This window comes from Pezoporus flaviventris, unplaced genomic scaffold, assembly GCF_033815535.1.
Source record: "Pezoporus flaviventris isolate CSIRO_AGI_PZ_B2104156 unplaced genomic scaffold, CSIRO_AGI_Pfla_v1 ptg000072l, whole genome shotgun sequence".
In the NCBI taxonomy this organism is placed as follows: Eukaryota; Metazoa; Chordata; class Aves; order Psittaciformes; family Psittacidae; genus Pezoporus; species Pezoporus flaviventris.
Window position 1 is genome coordinate 2,092,998 of NW_026892620.1, and position 15,848 is coordinate 2,108,845.

Below are 15,848 nucleotides of genomic sequence, written 5' to 3' on the forward strand. Positions count from 1 at the left end.
GTCTGCCATCAGTTATTAAAGCAGTCTCAGAATCAGTCATCTAATCTCACTCAAACAAATAGACACCTAGAAGCCGCAGGACTCAGATGGGAGTTAAGATTTTTGCCTTCCTGTGAGGAGGAGTCTGAAAGGCCGTTGCTCTCTGACTGCACCAGAGCCTTTCAGGTGGCTACTGCAGGGGCAGTGGCAGAACTGGTTGGCTTCTGTCAGGAATCTGATTTGTATTCTCTGTCTGGCACAAGAGCCATCAAAATTGGAGTGTTGGCATCATATACTTCTACCTATTTGGCAGTTATGTCAATAGAGAAAAGTATTCTGCTAGGGAAGTTCTATTTTCAGACCAGTATTTGACATCATTTTGTGACTGCTTCTGCTATGGTTTTGTTAATAAGCTGTCATGGTAGTCCTCGTATCTAGGACATGTTAACAAATGCAGAGGAGCCATGTGGTTGATCTGCATCCTTCTAGGTACACTGTTGATATGAGGATGTGCTGAGGTATGCGATCTTGAATTGCATGCTTGTGTGTATACCCTCTAGCCATCTGGGCCCTGCCAGAGCTCTGTGAGTAGGTGCATTTGAAATCTTTCTCTCCTTAGTCTGCTGTGATGAGGCAGAGTGAATAACAGGGATAGTTTGGTGCAAGTTGCTGTGTAGGCTGTGAGCTCCAGTGAAATTATTAACCAGGGCGCAATGCCACTGGAACACACCTGTACCTTTTTCAGAACAGGTGTTTCTATGTCAGTACAGCTGTGTACTACCTGGAGGGCCCAGACTTACTTTAATTGCTGTGTGAAGACTTTCATTGTGTCATTTTCCATTGTGCAATTTGAATGTGACCAGGTGATGATGATCTCACACGTTCTGTAAAACCGGGGTTCAAACCTGCATCTACTGAGTAGTTGGCTGGCTTCTTTGGTTGAAGTGTTATTTGTATTGCTATAGATCCTAGGGCCTTGCAGTTGAGGGGGAAATAGAAGGTGGGAAAAGGCAGTTTCTTATCTTTCTACCCTGCTTGTATCTCCGCTGTGTGAGAGGGAACACAGAGGACAACTTATTACTAAATTTGGCCTGTCCTCAGAGCAGGACTGGAGGGTATTGTGCTTAGTGATGGAAAAGTAGCACAGCTGTCCTGAGTACCAGATTCATTCTGGAAGCATGTAGTGCACTTCTTAGTGTTGTGATACAGCCACAGAGGCCTCTATCCATGTCCTCTGAACCCTAATTGTGAGTTAAGACCCTGTGATGTCTGGTACTCTACAAACACAGATGAACTGGAACATCCTGCCATTCTCACCATAGTCTGTTTTGACTTAGTTAGGTGTTATACTGAGGGACCTTCAGAAGTGTTTACCTCATCTTGTTTTGTTCTGAGACAGCATGCCATGACACAGCCAGCTTTCTTTTAAATTTTCCTCAGTTAAATGAGACCTGGTAACATTACAGTACCAATGGATTTTTTTTGTTGGGATTCCTGAAATGCTGGAAATAAGTGTCTGAAAAGGTTCTTCCTAACATGTAACACATGCAGCCCCTTGCTTCATGAAAAGTAATAAGGCCTTGATTTGAAGACTATTTCATTCACTTTCTACAATGCAGAGAAAATAGCTTGCGAAGCATTCTGTAACCTTGATTTGCAAGATATTGTTCAGTAAGTATAATGTATTCGCTGAGATGCCTAGAAAAATCTTGAGGTTTTAACAACTGAATCATAATGTTCAGAGTTTATCTTGATTTAAATCTAGCCCTTGGCTCTTAGAAACAGAACTTGAAAATCACAGGCCGAGGAAGCTTTTGTCTGCTGAAGCATCTTTTCCCAATGTCGTCTTCTTTTCTGTAGCTGACATGGACACTCTGGCTCTAGCTAGCTTCCACAGCTATTGGTTATTTGAGTGCAAGTGAGAACAGAGCTTAGCAGTAGATTAAAGAATTGGGAAATAAAAGTATTTCCAGAGTATGTAGTTATATTGGTGCAGGTTTTTGTGGCAATGTGTCTTACAAGTGAGAAAGGGGAATGATGAAGAAAAAGAAAGGGGAATGATTACATTGGCGGGGGGGTGCGATCAAAGCACTTTAGAATGAAGTCCAACATTTTCTTCATGCCACACTGTTTGCTTTAAGAAGATATACAGCAAACTTCAGCTCTTAATGTTTTTCCACTATCTGAAATCTTATTCAGGTTTGTTCATAGTTTGGTTCTAGTGCTTAGGTATGTAAGAAAAGAGTGTGATAATTAAGTAATGCTCAATTGCATGTCTGTGTAGCCAGGATTTGCCAGTGGAAAACGCAGCAAAGGTAGGGTAGACAGAACTTCTGTTATATGTAGTTCATGAGTGAAAAGCCAGGGACTGGGTATATTAGGGAAGTGCAGCTTCCAACCGAGTTTTGTGATGATAACTGATTTTCTTGTGGATAGCTCATGAATTTATTGCAGTGAGCAAGTAAGATGAGGCTGTAAAACCATGAGCAAGAACCTAGAATCTCTTCATCTTAAAACCTGACTGTTCTGATGAATCCAGTACTTGTCTTGTGAACTTCCTTGAATTCCCTTTTTTAAGTTAAGAAAAAAAATAATGGAGCTCTTAGTGGCAAAGATAAACACTCCCCTTCAAGTAGCCTCATAGATATAGCTAGTTGAAGAGTTCAGGTTTGCAGGGAGAGCAAAAGCTGCTTCCAGCAGGCAGCTCTTTAAAAATACTTTTGAGACATATGCTTTTTTAAGCGCCAGAATAGTGCTTGTTTTCAAAGATACAGAGGCAGGCTGAGTGAAGATTAGGCCTAAGTAGGAAATTTTTTTACCTATCCAGAAAAGAAATATTTTTCTTAAGAGCTTACCCATAGGTCTTCACCAGAAAGTGTGTTCACATTCCTGCCACCTCCACATTCCAGAAAGCCTCGAAAGCAGCTGGGCCCTTGCTGAGCCAGCATGAAGTCCCATGGAGCACACCCTGAATAGTCAGCTGCACAGGTGGAGGGGAAAATTTATCTGAATGGAAGGGCAAATTGAAATTGTTAAGTGCTGAGCTCTTGAGCATTAAGTAGCAGATTACTTTAAAATGCAAAAGATGCGTGAGCTTCCTTAGCCTCTGCAGAGGAAGCAAAAATAATCAGTTTAAAAGCTGTTACCTAGTAGCTTCTCCTTAGGAAGCATTCAATACTTTCATTTAGCCCTAAACCACTTAGCTGTTGTGCTTCATCGGAGCCCTTCAGAGGCCCTAATCTCTGCCAGCTGCTACAGCACAATCTCCTGGACCAAATCTCTGCAAAAGACATTATAAGGAGAAGCACTAGTGGATTTAAAAGTTACATTGAGAGTACAGATGCAGGCACCATGCATCTTGTGTCCCCAAGCAGCTCCTGCTGTCATCCTTTGGTTAAGGACCACAACTTTCACTTTGGCACACTCCTGGGAGCACTTTGTTACTTGTAGGCTCCCTCTGTGGAACTGGTATGAAATCTGATAGTCCTAGTGACTGGCTTGAACATAGTTGTTAGCTGGGTCTCTGTAAGTCTCTCATGTCCGTCCCTGTTACAGGTTTCAGGATGCAGGCTTTTGATGTGTATGTTCACATCATACAAAGACAGCAGACCTACAGCCTGCTGAGCACGTACCTTTGACCATGTGCTTGGCTCATAAAAGACAACATGTATGGACTTTGTGGCCTGATACATTTATAGAACTGCATTTGTACTAACTACTGTTGTGCCATGTAGTGAGTCATCTTGAGCACTGGGAAAAAGGCAGTAGGTTCTGTCTTCCTCCCTCTCTGTCTTTCACTCACAAAGTATCTCATGTTGCCTTCCTCTGTCCTCTTTACAGCCACAGCCTTCCTGGCCCTGTGCAGAGTCAGCTGCTGTTTGTGGCTACCAGCACCTGCATCACCTCCCACTGGCTGTAAAGTGAAGGCCCAGTCTTGTTTGTCAAGTGGTTTGTCACCTGACAGAAATATGTCCATGATTTTATGAACATTAAGGTACTAAGGCCATGGAAAAAAGTGGTCAAGTCTTTCTCATGCTTCCAGATGGTTATGTCCATACCTACCCCCTTGTGCTGACACATAGCTCCTGTATTTTTGTTTTTTTCACCTCCTGGTTTTTAAGCTGAATCAGGCCTTAATCCTGTGCATCCTAGAAACTGCACTGTTCTTTTTTTGTAATGCAGAGGAAGGAAAATTAGCAACATGGACCATGTTGAATTGTTAGAACTAAGTCATGAATGGAGTGTGTGTACCTGCATTCCTTGAATATATTTGAAAAACAGTCTCATGTGGTTCTCCCTAAATCTTTTCTGAGACATCACTTTATGTATACAGATATCCTTCCTTTACAACAGAAATACTCAGAAAGGAGATCCAGGCTTTTTGCAAACCTTTCCCTGCAATCATTAGAGCAGATTCTGTGCAGCACATCTGTGTTCAACACAGAAAGGTGGTTCCCCAGAGACTTTTAATGCTTCTGGGCTGGTCCAGACACAACTTTCACTCATATTGCAGGGCAACACAGGCTAGGATCAGCAAATATGTATGTGTATTTAGTTAAAAAAAGAGGAGGGCTCCTGCAGATAGGTTTGTAGAAATCCATAGGCTGCGCTGTGGTTAAGCCACCAGAGGCAGCATTTAGAAGCAGTGTTCTGTATTTAGCAAGATGACATCTGACTTCTAGCATGCCTGAAGAAACAGGCCACTGAACTCCTGTTGAAAGTCAGCGTGAGCTGGGAGCCTGGCTCCCTGATCTTCCTTTGAGAATTCCAGCATGTGTATGTAATTAGTCACATATAAAGGTCTGTACTTATTCAGTGTCCCCAGCTGCTCCTTCTTATGTCGTGTCTCTTAGGTTTAAAAAAGCTTGGGAACATCTGCTTTTGGAGTGTTTTCCCCTCCCCCTGTTCCTTTTATTATCTCCCCCCTGCCCCAGTAAACCTATATAGCTAAATAATAACATATGTGGTTTGGAAGTTCCAGTAAGCAAATAATGAGTCTACAAATACATTAGCAATGCTGAAATTTTATTTGATAAATGAAGCATTTGTAGCTCTGGTGTGGAAGATGCAGCCACTCTGCATCAATTTATGAATTAAACTTAAATGCCATGCGGCTGTCTTAAGAGCTCTACATGATGTGATCTGACCATGTGGAATACAGTTAAATGGACTGTTTGCAGGAGCAAGCAGGAAAGGAAACAATAAGTAGATACGACATCCCTAAGATAAACACTTCAGGGGTCATTAAGACAATAGTGACAGAGCTGTGGGCATTTAAGAGCTTTATAAGCCCTTCTGAAGAGGAAGGGGGAGGTAAGGAGGAAGGTGTCATTTGTCAAGTGTGGTTAAAGCAGAAGGTCTCTGCCTAGGGGTAGGAGTGCTGGGACTCACTGATGGTTCCCCAGCCTTCTCTCCCATGAGAACAGAGCACAAAGCATGCAGTGAGCAGCATCTGACCTTCCTCTCCAGTTCCTCACATTAGAGATTTGAATTTCCTTGTCCATGAGCTTTGCTGGGAAGTGGCCTGGGCAGCGCATTGCTTGCAGGTTGGCAACCATTGCCCTAAATCAGTCTGACTTTCTGTAACTGTTTAAAATTCTCTCATGCAATGTGATGTTTCTAGGGTTAAGGTAAATGGCGCTCCATTTTGACAGTTTCAGAGGGTCAGCAACTGTGCTTTGCTGCACACAGCTCCTGAAGGGCAAAGCTACATCTGTCAAGTGTAGTCAGAAGTGCTGAGAAAATGGCTGTTCCTGCTTGTGGATCAGCAGTCTGCATCCTAATCTAAGAGTAAGAGGAAAACTGGAGAAGTGAAGGCTCCAAGGAGACCTTAGAGCAGCCTTCTAGTACCTAAAGTGGGCTTACAGGAAATCTGGAGAGGGACTTTTTACAAAGCTATGTAGTGACAGGACAAGGGGGAATGGCTTTAAACGGAAACAGGGTAGAGTTAGATTAGACATTAGGAAGAAGTTCTTTACAATGAGGATGGTGAGGCATTGGCACAGGTTGCCCAGAGAAGCTGTGGCTCCCCCATCCCTGGCAGTGTTCAAGGCCAGGTTGGATGGGGCTTTGAGCAACTTGGTCTAGAGGAAAGCGTCCCTGCCCATGGCAGGGGGTTGGAACTAGGTGATCTTTAAGGTCCCTTCCAACCCTAACCATTCTGTGATCCCATCTTGTCTGGTGAAGATTTGCTGTTGTCACCTGTGATTGCTTTTGGAGACACCTTGAAAAACTACAGGAATGCAGCTAGTCCTTCAATTATGGATTATATTTAAATGCTTTTGTGTAAAATTAAAACACACAGGCATCATATTGGAGTCATCTGAGAATTTTCCTTTACTAACTTGTTTCCTGCTTTTCTCATTTATGTTGGAGCTAGTTTACTTTCCTGTAAATAACTATGTTCACCAGATCCCAGGAATAGGTAATGAAACTGTCTAAGGGGTTGAATTAAGGAGAGAACTTGTAAATGCATGGTTGTATTGTATCTGTGGTGCTGAAGACTAAATTTTGTTGGCTTTCTGTCATGGCTCTATCTCTGATGCTGGTCAGAGTGGAAAGCAGGAGCGCAGGAGGGGTGGCCTGCGAAGTTTTAAATAATATATTTCTGAGCTGTTTTGTGAGGTTTGGTTTTTGTGGGGGGGGTTTTTTGGTTGTTTTTTTTTGTGTGTGTGAATTACATTTAAATGCAGGAGACAGTGGAACCCATTTGCTTGATGTAATGTCTATAATCTCTCATAGTATTCCAGTTTTCTTTAATTGGTCGTAGTGCTGTTGGGTGGACTCCGGTTACTTAATAGCCGGATTGAGCCAGTATTGAGCAGGATTTGCTCCTCATTTGAGTGTGGTGTGCCATACTGCACTTTCCTTTTCCAAATTAGAGGAGGGTGTTCAGTAGCCAGGAGGTACTCATGGAGGCAATGTGCTGATGACACTGATTTGTTACTGTGTGGGGTAGTGGTGCTCAGTCTGTTTGTGGTATGTTGGCCTGGTGCAAGGCTGCCGCTCCTATTGAGTTTGGAAGTAGTCTGAGGCCAGAGCTTGCAGTGGGTGCTCTTCCTGTGAAGTTACAGCTCTCAGCATTCTTCCCTTGCTTTCATGGGTCCCTGAGCCACCCTGCCTCTTGGGTTTTCTGCTTCCAGACTTAGAGAACATATTGTTATATGTTCCTGTAGAGAAGTTTCTACTCTATTGCAGAGATATACAGCTTTGAACTTGCTTCAGGGTCAAATGAAGCTTATTTTCCTGCCTGAAACATGAGCTGAATCAGGAAAAAACCCAGCAGTATTGCTGACCATGAGCAGGCCCGTTTAACATACGCATCAATCAGGTTACCTCACAGCATTCTGAAACAGTTTGACTTCTCTTTGCTGCTGGTAGGGAATGCTAACGAGGGCACAAAGTGGTTTCAAAGCTTCACCTTCAATAAACTCATGCATCCATTAAAATGTGTCACTTTCTCCTTTCTCTAGAAAGCATACCCTGCATCAAGCTGTGCCTTTCCCTGCAGGATTGCACCTTGGTCATGCTTTTAATCTTGTGTGTGTTTCATAACAAACTGGGGAAAATTGCTCAGATATTAAATCACATAGTATCTGCTATTTTTATCCTGTAGTGCTGCAATACTGCAGGTTTTGGGGAGTAGGAAGGGGAAAAGAGAAGGCATGGATATGTATTTCTGTCCAAGGCTTTAGCATATAGTACATCAATATTTTTCCTTCCTCTCAGCTCTGGTAGCATTGAGGTTACACTGCCTGCCATCTAAGTAGTTCTCTCCCCTTTGCATCTCCATTCTCACCAAAACTTCTGTTGACTGTTTTGTAGCCCAACTCAAGTTTAAATCGCTCACTCTCCACCAAACCCACCATATCTATAAATGCTATCTCCTGCTGCCATGTTTCCTACTAAATAAAGTGGGAAGCTTTCATCCTTCTTTGGTTTTGTATTCAGTGTTTTTTCAGTGCTTCTTCTCTGTTCATAAAATTCTTTGTTTACTCAAATCACAAACAAGTATCATCTGTAATCCTAATCAAGAGCAAATTCTTCAATTACACCCTTTGGCAGTAGTCCACCTCCAGGGGGACATGTTTAGTGCTCACCTTTGAGATTGAATTGTCATCACATGGCTGTCTGGGATACATACAAAACTGAGTTTGTAATTCAAGACTGGAATGTAACTCTTCTAAGGCTGTTCCGACAGTAAGTGCTATGTACTGTTCAAATAGTGCACAATACTTCCTGTTTTACACAGAGTAAGCATGGTCTGAGTTTATAAATGGAGGGAAATTATTCAAGCAGAAATCCTTTTGATTAATGACTTAACTTCTCAGTGTGCTTGAGGTCACAGTGTTAGGTTGATTGGGGGTGGCATTAGAATTCCTGTAGTACCTGTATTTGTAAGAGATGCATGGATTTTGAGACCTATGAATTGTTAGCACCTTGGATATGTTGACCTTACCCCAAATGTCCTTTAATGGTGATCAGCTACAGAAGTTCAATTATGTTTGAGGTAGGGCCCTAGGAAAAATTAGTTGGCTGTCTTGCAGTATGACCTGTATCAAAAGGCTCTTTGAAGTACACAGTGTTAAGCATAATACAGAGGTAAATTTATATGCTGTTACATTCTGAATGACTGTTGAAACTGCAAGTTTTTTGTCTATTGCTTCAAGAGCAACACTTGCCAAGGTAGTATTTACTTAGCAGAACAAGGAACTGGGGACATCAAGGTATTTTAGGAATAGGGGAAGCTGCAGGGTAAAGAGGAAGTCATAGGGCCACAGGTGTTGAAGTTGGGGGTTTTTTTTTGAAGTTTAAGAGAGTAGACATGGTGTACAATGCATAGGAAACACCCTTCATTAACTCAGTTGTTCACAGATCTATTTGTTGAGAGGAAGATTTTGCAAGAAGTCTGACAGTGTATGGGGCAATAATGAGAAAGTATCTCTTTCCCTACTCCACCATCTGGGTGAGCTAGAAGTCATGTTCATGTTTCTGGGTACATTTATTGAACTGGCAGCACAACTGGCTATGTACTTTGACCAAATTCTTTTCACAGTCCACAGAGCTAATATAATCTGAGATACACTGTACTCCCCCCCCCGTACCCCCGCCTTGGTGTAAACCTTTGACTTGGATGCCATTTTCTGGCATTTCTAGTAAGAGCTGATTGTGAAATGTTTCATCTGTGTTGCTAATTATGTATTTCTAACAAACAAAGCACTTGTGAGTGGGAAAGAGTAAAAGTCTTTTAATATACATGTGTAATAGCACTTTATAATGAGTAATTTTCACTGTGTCACTCTTGCTTCCCGCTGTACAAGGTAGTTTGCTAGTTCCTCCTTTAATCATTTTGTTCTTTTAAATACAAAGAGAAAAGGGAAATATTTTGAAAGAAAATGCACGATACCATTCTAACAAGCTCGGAAATTGGCAAGGAGGCTGTGCTTTTGGAGGCAGTATGTCTGCAATTAATTTCAACTCATTTTACAGTTGACTTGCTTCCAAGGTGATGGTTTTGTAATAATTTCATATACGCTTCAAACAGAAGCAAGAATTCAGCTAGACTCTATACAGCTACAGATATACTGGCTGCAAGTGGTGTTACTCTTTTAGTTGTTGGCCAGTCAGTGCCATGTTGCCATTTCCTGCTTTGCTAGCCTAAACATGTTGGAAAGAGGTGGCATGGTGCAATGGCCGACTTTGTTCATGTACTGTTGAGTCAAAGGCTACAGAGAATTGCTGAACTCTCCCTTTCCTCCCTGGGGACATCCAGTGGTGCTCTATTCTCTACACAGCCATTGGATTTCACAAAATTCATGGAACTGGAGTATCTTTTGAGGGCTCTCCAACTTTTTCACATTTTGTGGAAATGACTAAAAACATCAACAGTGGGAGACTGGCCAAATGTAGACAGAAAGCATTTTCTCATAAACCCATATCTTTAGGAGACCAGGCTAAAAAGGATGCTGTTGAACTCACAAGGGTTCACAGAATAACTGCAGGAAGAACCAGATCTGGTAAATGTGTCTCACAGTGAGCAAGTGTTTGATTCATGCAAGAAAAGCTTCAAAGTGGATGAAACCACAGTGTGCACAATGTTCAGATGGGAGTCCTTCTGAGTATTTCTTCTTACCACAGTAATATCCAGTGGTTGGAAGCAAAAGGCTAACCAAGTGATGAAACAAGTAGTAAAATACCGCATACCACCTTCACCCCCCTGCTCATTAACCAGTGAAGTGTTTCCTGTAGAACATTGTAAAGATGTTTTAATCATTGACAGTCCTTTGAATTAAGCCTTGATTTCTTTCAAGAAGGTGCTCTGGAGATGCAGTAGACATCATGAACTCGTTGTACAACTTGAGTACATGAGAGCTTTCATCACTGTCCTGAAAGAGCCCAGACTGTGATCCCAAAAATCCCTTTTGGTCCCAAAATGCAAGGAGAAACTTAATGCAAGTATGAACTGTTTGTGCAATAAGTGGAATTACAAAGCTGATGTGGGGTATTAATTACAGCTGGTTATACCAGAATGCCTACCTGACCATGTCTTAATTTGCATCTTGTTTTTCCCTAAGAAGATCTCAAGTGACAAGACACTAAAAACTTTTAAGGAGCATTTACTTGACATTGTTTTTCATCACCAGATGTCTTAGTTCTGTGCAAACAACAATATAACCACCACTTGGTGAAGCAGAGCCTTCTTTGGGTGGGATATCATAGATTTTAGCTGAACCTAGGACATGACTGACATTTCAGGGTAGAAAGGGGGATAGTGTGCCAGCAGAAGCTGTTCACAATATGTGTAATGCTTTGCTCCTGGTAGGGTACCAGGTTTACCATTCTGATGTGCTCTCATTGTGCAGGAAATCTCATCTAGTCCTTTATCCCATCCAACTGGTCAAGGTATTTTGTCTTCTATTAAGAGTCTGTGCCTTCCTCCCCAAGCAGCTCCTGCGTATTGCTCTGTGATAATTCAGTAGTAAGTCATCACTCAGAAAAAGTCTAAATAGTTTATTTTTTTTATTTTCTGAAATGCTACCTATAACACAATGTATCTATATGGTTTTAGAGGAGAAAGCATCAGGCAGGATCGTTCCAGGTGGGTACTTTACCAATGTCTTAAAAATTGTGGAGAGTCTTAGGAGCCTGGTGCTTTACAGTTGTGATGTTGCAGAGGATGATGCTTTATTAAGGTTTCACTGCTAAGGGAAGGGTTTGTCTGCAGAACCCACTTTCTTTGGTGTTTCCACAGAATGGCCCCAAAACATCCTTCCTGCAATTTCTGTAATATATTCACAGTGTGATCCTCTAGGCACAGAACACTATAGCAGATGTGTAGGAGAGATGATCCCTTTCTCTGCTGAAACTTGTAGGGGAGAGGCCATAGCAGGAGCTAAGGACACCAACAGTCCTAAGAGGATACCCAGCACTGAGAAGGAAAGGGTAGTAATTGATCAGTGAAAGTGCTACACTAGCTCTGGAAAGCTGCACGTGTATTGCCTTACATGTGAGATGTTTCACTACCCACTTCAGTGATTTTGGCATAATCAAGTGTCACAGTAAGGTAGGTGGACTTGTAGGACTGGAGGAACAATTTAAACTAGGCAGCGTACGGTCATGCTTTTTGATGCGTGTGATGTTTGTGCTTCTTGTTATGAATAGCAATATCTGCATTAGTGTTAGAACTTCAGATAAATGAAACTTAACAAGCCTGATCTGTGTGTTGCTGTTTGGATAACTGAAGAACTTTCCACAGTTCTTCCTGCTTTTCACAAACTTGGCGTATCTGAATGTTGATTTGGATTATTTCTGTACTTTGATTAAAATACATAATACAAAATACAAAAAAATACAGTTTTTGAGGATGTAATGCCTTGATTTTACTGTTAAATACCTGTGATTTTATGTGCTATTTTATTTAATTTTTTTGCCTCCCCTGCTTGATTATTGCATTGTCAGTAATCCTAGTGAGACACGTTAACATCTTTTTAGTTGCATAAATCTGTGCATCAAGCTATTAATACTATTTCTTGAATTCTAGGTGGAGAGCATTTCTGTGTTAACTGTGGCACAATTTGTATAACCTTAGCCCAGTTCTCCTATCAAAATGGATTTAATGCATCAGCATTACTTTGGGACTCAGCTGGCAACTTAACTGCCATGAGGTTTCAGTAGAAGTGATGAATCAGCTTAATTTGAATTCCTTAATGAAATTATTGCATGTGTAGTAAAGTTCACTGCCCTTTAATAATAAGTATTGTTAATCAAGATCCCAGATAATCTGATTATTCACATGAATGTAATCAAAAGTTGTTCTGAGTTGTTTCAAGTTGTTTTTTTAAAGCATTAAAAGTTTCACCTACCTCAGGTGTGCCAAAGCATGCCCAGCACAGAAGTTTGTAGCCTCCATGTAGTGTTTGAAGGTACCTTTGGTTGTTTTCTAGGTCCACAAATAATTGCTTCCTTTTAAACTGTGACTTTTTTTTTTCATTTAGAATAGTGTATTTGCTACTGTAATACATCTAGTGAAATATATGATGTGAGAATCTATGTGAAAGAATCTTCAAGGATTTATTTAGTAGAGAAATTCTTATACTTGGACTGGATAGGGATGAAGAAACTGGCTGTGTCAGCACCACAGCTCTCATTAAGCTATCTCGCTCCCTTGCCTTCCCTTCCTGTGTGCATCCCCTGTTACCCAAAAGTTGTTGAGATTTGATCCAGACTCTTAGCTAGTGCATTCCCTTGGCCCAAGAGTTCTGGGTTATTGTTCCCTGTGGTTCCAGTGTGCTGTGGCGTGAAATTCAGATGCTTTCCTCCAATCTGCTGTATATGCTGCTCTCCTGGTTGTCACAGATGTCTGTCTTTTCAGTTCGCTTACCAGCATGTCTGAATTTTTATTTAAAATATTACCATCTGTGGCCAGCCTGGGACAGATGTTTGGCTTTGCAATACTCAGCACTTCGGAGGAGGTCCCTACTCACCAGCTAGGTAGGGCACCTCTAGGTAAGTTAAGAGGATGCTGCTTCTGTTTTGCTGCTCTTTTCTTATAGTCAAATACTCCCTGCAGTCCTCCAGGTGCCTTATTTATTTGTGTCATAATTTCTTTAAAACTTCTGGGTTTAGTCTCTTCTTCCTCTCTTATATTTTTATTTACTTCGTAATCAAATCCCTGCAGATAGGTTCAAAAACTTTTTCTTTGGCTGTATTCTTGGTAACTTTTACCCTGCCAAGTATCACACCCCATCTTTGGGATGCATTTCAGTCATTCCGAAACTGGCTTCTTCATTTTACCTTCCTTTTTGTCACATGGTTTTCAGTCCATCTCTTAGTTGTAGGTTTTTGTGGCCCCTATTGACTGGCAGAAGGGAAAAGTCAGGACATGCTCACACAGCTTATTTTGTTTGCTTATATGCTCGTGCATGTGTGCAGTGACATGCAGGCCCTGCCTGAAAGGAGGGGTTGTGCTGTGTGTACAGGCAGCTCCTTCTCGGTAGCAGATTAAACCTAGTCCTCAAGTCTGAGTTTGTTGCAGTTTGCTTTCCATAAACCCTGTATATCCCATATAGCATGCTGTGTGCCTTCTGGAGACCGACCTACGTTTCCAAGCAAAGAAAAACAACATGGGAGATTTTTGTGTCACTGGCTGGCTTCATTATGTAGCTATAACAGCCTTTCTGTGTCCAGCTATCGTGCCTTTTGGTCTTTGGTCTTCTTTCTTCCTTTATCTGCCTGTACAGACGCTATCGATTGCGTCAATTTAGTATTGCTGTAGGCCGCAGTTGGCTCAGCTAAAGCCGCTGTCTAGGCTCTAATTGTTTGCTGCATGTTGTAATTGTTTTTTGTGCTTCACTCCTCTTGCGTTCCTCACCATGCTGCTTTAATACACATGCTTCTGTAACTGCCATGATATGTTGACCAATTCCTGGGCTTCCTGCCCTACTACATCAGATTCTAATTTCTTCACTTCCCCTACAAGAACCAATATAGTGCTGTCATTGGGCAGATTTATCCTTTCCTGATTGTACCTCTTCTTTTGTGTTGCTTTCCTTAATTTTCACATACTTCTTGCTTTGCTGCAACTTTTATTTGGTTCTTTTGTCTCTTCTGAAAATCAACATATGCTAAAAGTAACACCATCTCCTTATTTACTTACCTTTTCTCTTTACTCTCCCATCATTCATCTGTCACTCCCTGTTAATAACTGGGGTTGCAAGTCCAAGACCAAGGCAGGAGGAAATGATGATGTTAATGCCAGTAACAGTCACTAAATCAATGCTGTTCAAAATTTCAGCAAGCTTGTGTCTTTCTTCAAGGCCTCAGGGCGCTGTCACAGAAGATAATTTAACCATTTTTTTTATATTAATCTAACTAAAAACTTTTCTGAAGTGGCTTTTAGGAAGCTTACAACCCTTCTGTAATTGACTCATAAACTGGTTTAACTGCTAATGGATTAACTCCTTGTTCTGGGAGAACAGGATGGCTAACACCCACTTCTTAGTCTGTTCTCTATTTAGTGCAGAGTACAGATGGTTCTCTCTAAATGTGTGGGTTTAAAAGTCTTTCGAGAGCTGATATTGGGAAGCAAATTGGATGTTTTGAACTGTACATGGAGGACAGCTTCCATATTAATAGCAGAAAAAAGTCTGTATGATTTTTAAACTAGTAAGAAATGTTTAGATGTCTACTGACATGATCAAATCTTGCAGTTTATTTGAAGTGGGATGCATATGTACTGACAGTTGTTTTTTTTCCTTATTTTAATAAAGCAAATCTTAGCATTCTGTAGCTTTACTGTAATATCTGTAATATTTTTTGTTAAGATCGGGTAAGTAGGGGTTGTGCTCGTTAACTTTCATTTGCTTTCTATATGTTGTTGGTTGGCTTTGTATGAATATTTGTTCCTGTTTTTCTATAAAATATATTCAATGAATACCTGGGAAGGAAATTGTTGTTCAGACCCAAACATCACCAGTCAGTTCCTCTTCCTCTGCTCTGTCCGAAGCAAGTCGCCATTAACAACCTTTTGTTAATAAGAATTGTGTGTGCGGGACAGAAATGTTGCGTATACAGAGCTGTCTAGTTAAGGCTAAAAGCTAATCTGGGTGCTGCATGAGGCTGCAAAAACTGTAGGTCAGTTCAGGAGGGAACCTGTGTTCAGGATAACACGAGTTTAAGATCATGTTTTAATGTGTTGCTGGGCTGCAACTGTTCTGAACTCAGCTGGAAATGGGGAAGAAAAGGCAGTACTTATGTGGGGTTGCAGCTCTAATCTCTGAGTTTCAAAGTCTCTGTTGTGATTCTGGTATGGAGGCTTTGGAGGGTATTTTAAGGGGAAAAATGAAAACAGTTGCTTGCACAGCCACTCTGTCCAGATTTCAGAAACCAAAATGCAGGTAGCTTTGAGCGTATAATGTGCCCTTTGTAGACGCATTTTGGAGCCAATGCATCAAATGCTGTACAACCTTTATTTTAAGAGAATGCACATCGAGTGAAATGTTGGTCCCAGGTAATGTTTTGCCATTTGTTTGAATGGGGCAGAATTTCATTTAGTGTCAGAGTTTATGAATTGGTCATGTGAAGGAAGGAAGAGTAGCTCCAATTGACTATTAATCCTGTCAGAGGGTAAGAAAAAAACAAACAACAAAACCCTAAACCCCCCCTTAAACAAAGATCAGGGTATCTTCCAAAGAGCATAGGATATTGTCAGGGTTCCTAAAGGAGAATGGTTTTCCTACCAGTGTGAACAGTGGTCACCAGACACTACACAAAACTGTAACATTTTTTGTCTGAATGAGACATAAGGTGAAGGTGAACCAGAGTACATCACTGTGAGCAATTTACAGTATGTTACAACCAGTTTTAGAGGA

General features: G+C 41.3%; 1 protein-coding gene across 2 annotated transcripts in view; it reads left to right on the top strand.

Annotated features, from left to right (window-relative positions):
• Positions 1-15,848, top strand: part of RASA3 (RAS p21 protein activator 3) — a 130,750-nt gene that overhangs the window by 75,290 nt on the left and 39,612 nt on the right. The gene's annotated exons all lie outside the window — the stretch shown is intronic.